Source organism: Anticarsia gemmatalis, chromosome Z, assembly GCF_050436995.1.
Source record: "Anticarsia gemmatalis isolate Benzon Research Colony breed Stoneville strain chromosome Z, ilAntGemm2 primary, whole genome shotgun sequence".
Taxonomy (NCBI): domain Eukaryota; kingdom Metazoa; phylum Arthropoda; class Insecta; order Lepidoptera; family Erebidae; genus Anticarsia; species Anticarsia gemmatalis.
Window position 1 is genome coordinate 20,546,204 of NC_134776.1, and position 11,380 is coordinate 20,557,583.

Here is an 11,380-nt window from a genome sequence, read left to right on the forward strand (position 1 = left end):
ACGATAAGGAGGGTGTTCAAACTATATCCGTCTCGTTTCCGCACAGGGACTCGCGCCGAGGGGATGCATTTGTTGACGAGGGAGATCAGAGGTATAAAATTAAATAGTTAGTACCATGGGTCGCTTCACGATAGCGCAACGCCTTTTCTGCGTTCGTGTGTTCATCACGAACCAACGTGACCATAAAAAAACCCGCCGAATGTTTCTTCAGCGTTATAAGTCCCAGGGGTTCAGGAAAGGCCCGGCTAACTCCACTATCTCTCGCTGGCACCGATGGTACCGGTACACGAAGCCGCGTCGCCAATCTAAGCGAATAAGAGCATTGAAGAAGAGGACCGAGGCTGCTCTTGCCGCGGCACAAGCCGCCAGTTTGAAAAAATAAAAACTATACTTTATATTATAAGTATCTTATGTTCTCGGTGACAGGGCCGCGTAAAAGTCGCGATAAAAAATTATAAAGTGTTAAGTTACAAAGTTGACGAGATTTTTATTTGTGCCAAAATTATTATATTAAGTGTTTAAATTCGTGCAGTAGGTTTAAATCCGTCGTTCGAAGAAATCGCTATGAAACGGCAATCTAAAGGTGAGCCACGAGACAACAGGAGTAATCCAGTTGGTGATGAAGGTGCAAGGGTCCGGGGACATGCTGGTGTCCGGCCTGAATACCTGCCACTCCTAGGAGATCCCCCACCGATCCCGATGGCTAGCCTCTTGCGCCTCATGGGCTACAACGAAGGCGCCGAAATTTCGCTGGTGAGTATATTCATATTGACAAAGGCCTTTCAGCGAAAACAGAACGGTGGTTTACGAGATAATAAATAGTTAGTACAATATCTCTTAATTTAATTTTGGACGCTGATGGACAACGTTGCATTGTTTTTTTCATAACAACTTTCTTGTTATAGTTAACTTAACACCTACAGAGACACTCTTAGTGCAAACGTGTTAGCAATCTTATTTTCTACAAACTACTTAGTACCTATACAAATTACTATTTGGTTCTTCTAATGAAATAAATATCTATGACATGAAGAGATCCAAGCTTTCGAATCGCGGGTCGAGCTGTTTTTTATAATGAGATCATATCACACTTTAAAAGTGTAATTCCTTCTTTCTTAAAAGGTGGTACTATGTGTTATTATAACAGTTGTTTTTTTGTTTATAGCCTCAGCAACGTGTTATATGACGTCGAGGTGGCAGCGACGGCCCGCGCTCGGCCTGACGAAGGAACCCCAATATGAAGGCCCACATCACATCGCCACCTTCAAAATTTAACATTTCTGAAGAAAGGTTCATATCTGACGGAACATACGTCGCGTATTATCGGTCGCGCAACGCCAGAACAGACAAATGTATAGAAAAACACTTGACCGTTCACACTCAACCGATGATGTCGGTGCGAAGACCACACAAATTAAGATACGCCCGACGCATCTTCCGTCAGATATGAACGTTTCCTATGGCATAATTGTCTTATCTACGAACGACGGCGCATTTTAATTTACCTGCTATATTAATTATAACTTTTTAAAGTACCTGTGTCTTGGACAATTACTCAAAATTCGTTTTTAAAACAAAAAAGAAATGTTTATTATGATCAAATCATTTAGGTATTATGATATTTTTATTAGAGGTACTTTTGAGTGACCCTGTATTGCATTATCTTGCTTGTAACTGTGTGTTGTGTACTTGTCTAGTCTTAGGTATGAGGGTTAGACTTCAAATCGAGTCACGCGGGACATTCTCAACTTGAAAAAATTCAATTCAATTAAAAATTCCAAAAAAATATTACATCATTAACACTCGCATCATTTTGTTTTTCATAATGTTGTCACAGAATTAAGTATAATTCGGTAAGTGTGGGTGACTAGAGTCTAACCCTCAGCGGGCAACTGGAAGCTAAGCGACGCTGGTGAAACGCGCTTGTATGCCGATGTTCTGGCGCTCAGCGACTCATTTAAACTTTATTTTATTGTGTACTTTTAGATGTTTTTCGTCAATAGAAAAACTAAATTTTAAATTATATTTCAAATAAATAACATTCAAAATGTTTAACTTTAATGTTCACCAAAATTAATGCTTGCGTTGTTTTAAAGATTTTGTTAAAGTAAGTTTGTTTATTTTTAATACAAAATCTATTGACACTTTATTTTGTGTGAACCGCTCGCTGGCGTTGCTCATATTTACATTTATATAATAATCTCATTGTACTCGAGTCAAATTATAATTCAAAAAAGGTAAATACTTTGGTTACAAAATTGTTAAAATTCTTCAAAATTATAATTACTTTTATGATGTACCTTTTTATAAAATTAAGTTACTAATGTTACGTTCATAGATAAAAAAAATACGTTGTTTTGTCAGAAAAATTTCGATAAATATAAGTTGTACTTTTACATTAGTTTAAACAATGACATCGAGTATAATGTATGTGTGTGTATCTTTAATCGAACATTTAGCAACGTAGTTACTACGGTACAATGTCGATACTCTTATTCATAAAGAGTAACTTTCAAAATTAAATTTTTCTCTCTCATTTGCTTGGTTTTATTTAACAACCCACAACTAAACATACCTTAGCACATCATAATCAAATAATTTATTCATTTAGGTCCAATGTTGACACTTGTGATAGTCGTTACAATTACTGAATCTATCACTAGCTCGGAAAGGGATCAGTACCTATACCTAGTTATTTACACAAAATTAATATTTACAAGCTGTTAAGTTGGATTCAGATGAATAGTGACGCAAATAACTCTGGCTAATATTGACTTTAATTTTGATCGCACATAGTCAAAGTTACATGATATTTAATATAATAAATAGGTATTAAATAGATATCTCAGAATGAAGTGCGACTATTAAGCTATGAGGTGGATCGATTCTTTCAGCTAAGGTTCAAATATAAAGGCAATCTAAAATGCTTAGGTAGTTACTTTTTAAAAGCGAAATTGCATAGACTTTAAAGCACTCGGTAACTTATTTTGCATTTTATTGGACAGACACGCTTTCTTATTTTCGTACACTCACGGGGCATTTATCCGATGTGCATAAATTCTATTTGAAAATTCTCTTTAAAAGCATTTAATAAAATATTAGTGAGAAGCACTCAATGTTTCTATCGAATATTCTGTCTGAATTTTCGGAATAGACTTGAAGGAGATGTACCGAACGTTCTTAAGGGATTAGCGATTATTGCAAGTGTAGAACCGCATATATTTTTAAACTTATTGACGCCTTTTGAAGTAGGTACTTCACCTTTAAAGATTATAATAAGTAAATATGTATACGGATAAGTAAAATACGCAATCTTGATCATTATAATGAGTGAAGTTACTACTATTAGTACTACTATTAGTTAAGTTTCTGACTCACGTGGAGATGTAGTTGTTATAATATTTACTAAATGAGGCTTGAAGAGAACACCTGAAGCAGACTGAGGAGCAGCTAACTTAACCCCGAGGTCTTAGACTTCGTGGTGAACGAGTGCCCGCTACGGTGTTATACCGACGGGATGAGTGAGCTGCTCTGATAGACAACGGAAGAGTCTGGCTGGTTGAAGAAATGGTGCTTTCTGAGCACATTCAGCGGTAGGTATTCTATTCAATAGCGTTAAAACTCGAGTCCGGCTGGTTGAAGAACTGACCCCCGGTTTCTGAGCAAATTTAGCGGTAGTTTATCTATTCAATAGCGTTTTTTTATATGAGTTAAAACGCTATTGCGTAGATAAACTACCGCTTTATGTACCTCAGAAACCGGGGGTTAGACATGCACATGTAATGCACACATGACATGCAATGTTATGATTTTCATAATAACTTGATTACTACATCTGACGCCCGCCCCTGCTTCGCCCGGTTTATAAAGTTATTTTAAAAAATAATCCTTTACAACTTTTACACCTAAATCTTCGTGTTGATTCACCTATATCTCTATATCTATGTAGTGATTAGATTAGGGCCCACGTAAAGACAAGAATTAACTAATCAAGTTATTTGTTAAGTCTGAATATTATGTGATGACACTCGTTCAGGGAGAGTCTTTTAAGGGGGTTATATTATAAGTTATTTCATAAATGCTGAATACTGAATCTTTGACTAGTGAAGAAAGCAGTCAGCAGAAAGAAGAATATAGACTGCTTTCTTCACTCGAATTACAGCATTTACAGGCAGGCTTAAGCGCTACTGAAAGGTAAGTATATATATCAGCCTAGCCTTTCTTCCAAGCTATGTTGGAGTCGGCTTCCAGTCTCAACGGATGCAGCTGAATACCAGTGTTTTACATGGAGCGACTGCCTATCTGACCTTCGCAACCCAGTTACCTGGGATAACACGATACCCTTCGGCTTCAAGCTTTTCAAGCTTCTGACTACTGTTAACGACTGTCAAAGATCTTCGAAAAAGGACCCACAATTTAAAGTGCCTTCCGAAACACGGGGAAAATCGATAAGTATAAGATGGTCACCCATCCACAAATCAACCTCGGCAGGCATGGCTTAACCTCATAGAGCGATCCGCGCGGCAGATGTTAACTAAGCCACGAGCTCCTCCTAACGCAACTTAAAGGTAAGTAACATTTCAAATACGATATATCTGATTTATTAATATGAAAAATAAAAAGGGTTAAATAAGTTGTGCGAAATGATTTAAACTTGAAAGGGATTGAGAAAAATCGGCGACTGATAGAGATGTGTGGAAGAAGAAAACAAGTTACTGTGATATTTTACGTTAAGATAAACTTAAGGCTATAAGCTAGTACTTAGATCCAACATTACTTAAGGGCCACCGTGACACAGTGGATAAGGTTGTCACCTCGCCACTACCAGTGTATCGAGAGGTTCGATTCCTACCTGGAACAAATATTTGTGCGATCCACAAATAATATAATTGATTCAGATCTGGTTGTTCTGTCTGTCCGTTGTTTGTATATTTGTAAGAAAATCCGGCGACACAAGAACAATTCCAGTACAGGAGTTGTCTTCAAAGTTAGTTTAACTAGATAAAATTGAACGCAGTTAACACCTACGTCGTCCGTAAGTAAATTTGCTATTCTCCCACCTTCGCCTATTCCTGATTAAAAAGGAGAGCGGTTTTGATTAGGGTTGTAACCGAGCTGTATGGGATGTGAATCGGAGTTTGAGACATTTTATTAAAGCATACTATTGTCTTCAAAAATATTGATTGAACTATACTCGGGTCATTACAATCGTGCGAACGTCGTCAAGTAATTTTTTAACGGTCTCTCTCGCTCGCACTTACACATTGCCACATTTTTATAGTAATCTTGATTATGATGTTGTTCGCACGTTTGTAATGACCCGAGTATAGTTCAATGAATATTTTTGAAGACTAACTGCTGCATGAAGCATGATTGACTTCAATGTGACAATAAGGTTCCGGCACCGTGCGTTAAGTTTTGCGGATACAGAAGCATAAACCAAGTTTTAGATTCAATATGACCGCATTTGAAGATTAATGACATTTTACGAGACTTACGCTTGACTTTCGCGCGTACTCTTATGTCTAAATTATAGAAAGAACATTCCGGATTATCTCGCGTTAAACCTTGCAGCTCCTGAAACTTAAGTTCTTGAGGAAAATCCGCAGTTATGCTGATGCGGATCAAAACTCTGTTACAACCCTTACAACCCTAGGTTAGAGTGAAATCGTAGTAGTGTACACTGTACCTACAGACTTACAGTCACATTACGCCCTTGCCTTTGATGTTTGAGAATTGCTTTGCCGTGGCTTGATTTCTATGTTGTAAGACTGTATATACCTAGCAATTAAAAGGTTATATCTTTATAGCAAGTGAACACGATGTTATTAGACCTTAATATTTCTCGCTACTGCTACGGCGGATAAAACTGGATATAAACTTTCACAGAGCAGATAAAAATGACCATAAATAGAACTGGGGATTATACTCTACAAATCGGTTAGTATAGCTTAAAATGAAAACTAACATAAACACTTCTAATTCGAGTTAACTACTTACATAGAGTTAACGAATTAATATAAAAATATTATTGTTACAGTCTATGTTTTTAGGATAAGAAATAAGCTTTTATGATTATTTATTTGAATAAGTATCAATTTTATTTTTTTCTTTTTTGAAACATTTTACTAAGTACATATTATAGATGTGAAAGTTTATGAAGATAAATTTTAGTTTGTTACAATTTGGTGCAAAAAACTCCTGAATGTATTTTAATGATATGTGGTACACAAGCAGGTTATAATCTATCTGTAAATAGTTTATAATCTGCTTTAAGATATATACGGCACTCTTTAAACCTTAAAATGTTGGGGACATAGTTGCTAGTAGAAGGTAGAACACAACTTAAATGAGTAATGTAAAACTAACGCCTAAGGCCTAAAGGCAATGAACGAAATCTAGGTATTAACTTTTACTATACATTACCTACTAAAACTCCCGAAAACCTTCTGGGCACATTCAAGCATACTCTTTAATTTTTTCAGGGCGTCGCAGCATACCAAGAGATTTGTATAGTTTCCAAAGGTATATTATGTGCTTGCATATAGGGATGCTGAAGGATATCCAAAGGATGCCGATAATTGGCGCTAGTAGGTACTAATAGTTTGAAGGTGTTGAGTGGCGTTCGTTATTATTATGTTGTCAAACTTATCTTAGTCTGGGACATTTTTGTTCTAAGCCAGGTGACGACGAGACGCTTCGAGCAGTTCTTTGCGAAATCGTGCTTCGGAGCAACGGCGACTTCAACGGGAGTGGTGTTGGCTCACATGTCTTCCTCTCTCTACGTTAAGTTAGTCTACCGAAGAAAGCTGCTGAGATTAAAAGCATTTACACCTTCTTACTTTAACTACACTGAAATCTCCATAAAACAATAATAATATGATAACGATACAGACTGATTACTATTTTACGGCTGAGTGCATTGCTCAGATTAAGCATGAAAGATTGTTGAAGTCCTTGTTTCAAACGTAAACAAATATAAGTAGTCCATTGAAATGTTACAATTTGAGGGCCGAATATTGCATTTCTTAGAGGACGCAATTTTATTTTTGGAACATGTAGGGGAGGTCAAGAAGCTTAACTTTAAGTTTGTGGGGTCGCCACACTTGTCCCCCGGCCGCCATCTTGGAAAAGGGGGTGGAAACACTTTTTTCGCTCTATCTCGGAAACTATGCGTCTTACAATAAAATTGTAAAAGCATAATTTGTAGCAAATTATTTTGCCTACAAATATGTCTCATAACTTTTTGTCCTAAATTAACAATTAAAGAAGTTACAAGCAAAATAGTGAAAAAATTTTTACAATAAATTTATTTCCGAATCCGATCTATTTCGGAGCGCTGTTACTGAGTTTCTAATTAATGAAATTAAAAAAAAATATAGGACCAATTTTTCCTCGAAAAATACTCTACAAGATCGGTCTGAGTTAATTTTTTCATATCAGCTTAGCCTTTTTTCCAAACTATGTTGGAGACGGCTTCCAGTCTCACCAGATGCAGCTGAATACCAGTGATTTACATGGAGCCACTGCCTATTTGACCTCCACAACCCATTTACCTGGGATATAAAACGATACCCCTAGTTAAGACTAGTTGTCAGACTTTCAAGCTTCTGAGTACTGTTAACGACTGTCACATATCTTCGAAAATGACAGCCGGGACCCACAATTTAACGTGCCTTCCGAAACAGGGAGGATCTCGATATGTGTAGGATGGTCACCCATCCACAAAACAACTTCGGCAAGTGCGGCTTAACCTCAGAGACCCATCCGCGCGGCTGTCGCTTAAAAAAGTTATAGAGCAATATAGAAAATAATTATAAAAAAAATTGCACTTTTTTGTTTATAACTTCTTTAATTGTTAATTTAGGTCAAAAAGTTATGAGACATATTTGTAGGCAAAATAATTTGCTACAAATTATGCTTTTGCAATTTTATTGTACGACGCATAGTTTCCGAGATATAGCGAAAAAAGTGTTTCCAACCCCTTTTCCAAGATGGCGGCCGGGGGACAAAGGTGGCGACCCCACAAACTTCAAGTTAAGCTTCTGTTGACCCCCCCTACATGTTCCAAAAATAAAATTGCGTCCTCTAATAAATGTAAATTTCATGTAACATTTCAATGGACTAAAGCGCCTGTATTTGGTTTTGGAACAGGGGCCATCTCAAACGTGCGAACTTAAGTCACATTAATTTATCGAAGTCTCTCACATTGTCACATTCATTTCTTTCTTTTGATAATAACGTTGTTTGCACGTTTGTAACAGGCTGAGTATAGTACATATCTAAGTATCTTCTATCTAAGTACTCGCAGTGATACAGAGAATGCATTACTGCCTAGTGTTCGACAATGTTGAATGCCTTCTCTTAACAAACTAACATCATATTACATCATATATCGCAACATTGTATTGATGTTTGAACCACCAAGCGGCTGAAACTTTGAACACGGGCAGAATCACATCTGCTTGCTAGTTTCTAATATCAATAACTTTGTTGTGTGCTAACACTGCACATTGGGAGTACAATACAGCCTAGTTCTAACTCTGTCGATTACAATAAGTTAAATTGATGAAGGCAACATACATAGTCCGTTATCCCGCCTGTTGTACTCGAAGGTGTAGTCAGTGGTGTACGAAATACAGCCACGTTCCACCATTACTCATGTTAGTCCCATGTATTAGGTCGGGGAAAAGTCTTTTCACATTATAGTACCTATGCAGGGAGCTTGTAATAAATCACAAATGAGTACACGGTTCATTAGGTTCCTTTCAGTCTGCACGTGAAATACCCAAATATCGAGCTGTTTTGTGTAGAGAAAAGATTTTATTACAAGTTCATACATACTATAATGCGAAAAGACCTTTTCCCCGACCTAATATATTCACTTTGAAATCCAAGAAAATGAAATGCAAGAAACAGCAACTGCGTCGCTTTTCGAGAACTTGACGCAACCCACCGGTAATAATTTGCACATATTCGGATATGCTGATAATATCCATTCGACATCAACGGAACATGACAGCCAACGTAATAAAGCAATGGGATACCCACTGCTTAATCACGTATCTACGGAATACGTCAATGATAGAAATCGTGTTTTCTCGATGCTTAAATACAGCAATTCTGTTGTTATCCTTACAGCTTCTGATGGTACATTACGCAAGCACTTTAACTGCTTTAATCCAGCGAATAACTAGTCATGTATTCGTATATCAAAGAATATATTTCATACCGTCATAGAAAACCAACAGTTTTAGCGTACTAAGCTTTAGGAAGCCATGGTTACAGCTCGCCAATCAGAGCCGCTCGCGAGGCGCCAGATACATCCTAATAACTACCTTGCAAATCCTAGGCTCATCTCTCGTGAACAACGCGTGGTGAACTAACGGCTAATGGATGCTAAAATTCGAGACAGCGCCGTGATCGCTTCAAGCTTTAGGACCGCATGTTTACAGCTCGCTGGACAAGAGCCGCTCATGCAGCGCAAGCCATATTGGTAGCTAACAAATCTGAGACGCATCTCTTAAGCTTGTACCGTGAACGAAATGGTTAGCTAGTGGCTAGTGGTATCCTAAATTTTGAGACAGCACCATGATCGCTTCAAGCACGTATTTGCAGCTCGCCGATAGCGCGTCACCCACGTCCCGCCAGCCATATTGATAACCTGCAAATCTCTGGCACATCTATAAACCCTTCAAAACAGTGCGTAAGGCGCCCGTAGCCAGTTGCGTTGTGGGTCAAGCAAACCTTGGCGCGGTCATTCCATAGATGGGTGACCGCATAGTGGTATTTGAAGAGGGCGTCTCCGTGCTTCAGAGGGCACGTAAAAAGTCGGTCCCGGTTGTTGTCAATTAAGATAGCAGTCGTAAAGTCACGTCAAAGGCCTTCGGGCGGCTTGAAAAACTTTGACACTAGGTTGACCACTAACCATACCACATGAAGAAGTGCGTGATGGCAACTATTCTCTAAATATCCCCATGATTCAGTTGCAACCCGTCGGTGAAATAATATGTAGCCTTTGTTTCACGCGGTGTGTGATGACAACATAATTTTAGTTGCATAACTCACCGAAAGATGGAGCTACGAGTAGCGAAATGGATTGAAGATAATCCTAGCAAGTTGAATATTGTCGTGTTATGTTCAAAGGTGTCACACTCTTGACTGGGTTCGTGAGAGCTTTTTGCATATGTTGCATTCAGTCAAGGCTAAACAACATATAAATATGTAAAGCTGTCTATTATAATGATAATACCTTCTTCATGAGATCCTGATAAACCATTTGAGGAGTGTAGCGGATATTAGCGATAGATAACCACACAAATAATTTGATACCAATGTTAGTGTATAGTGTCTGCAAGTACCTATAGTGATATATTTGCATTCTATGCAAGTGGTCGAGGGCCCGAAGTAAAGACAATACACCAACGGCTCTCCGAAGTTATGATTATACTAGACGTAACTGATAACCACTAGTTCTAATGTTGAAGAAAAAATGCTTTCCTTCACCTGGTAGTTAATGTAGGGATTTAGGTAGGTAAATTACAATCAGACATGTTCTAGCAAATTAAAATGCAATTTATTTGTAATATTTTGCAGTATCATTTGGAATCGTATTTTAAGCGAAATAGTAAATTAGTAAGTATCTACCGATTCTAATACACACTATACTTACTTTACTTACTAAGGCTATAAGCGGACCTGTTTTGATACCCTTAATTATTACAAAACTCCTACTGCTTATTAGGTATACCTTCCTATATTCTTAGCAGAAAGTACTAGAAGTAATAATTAATTCACGCGATACAAGGCCTGTAACTTCGACACAGTGAGGCAAATCGATGGCGGCTGTCAATGCATTCGATCGTTGCTTCTACCATACATATAATGTAGGCCATCTAATTGGTACTTACAGAAAGTCTAGCGGCGCAATACTGACACGACACTCAATTTTAAATATATGTACTTATATATCAGCCTAGCCTTTCTTCCAAGCTATGTTGGAGCCGGGTTCCAGTCTCTCCGGTTGCAGCTGAATGTTACTATTTTACATGGAAGATGCCTATCTGACCTCCACAACCCAGTTACTTGGGATATAAAACGATACCCTTCGGTAAGACTGGTTGTCAGACTTTCAAGCTTCTGACTACTGTTAACGACTGTCAAAGATCTTCGAAAATGACATCCGGGACCCACAATTTAACGTGCCTTCCGAAACACGGAGGAATTCGATATGTATAAAATGGTCACCCATCCACAGAGCAACCTCAGAGATCGACCCGACTGTTAATTAAGCCACGAGCTCTTCTACACTCAATTTTAAATGATGCTCAAATATCAAAGTAAAAAGTTACGTACTTAAGAATTGCTTTAAGCAGAGTAC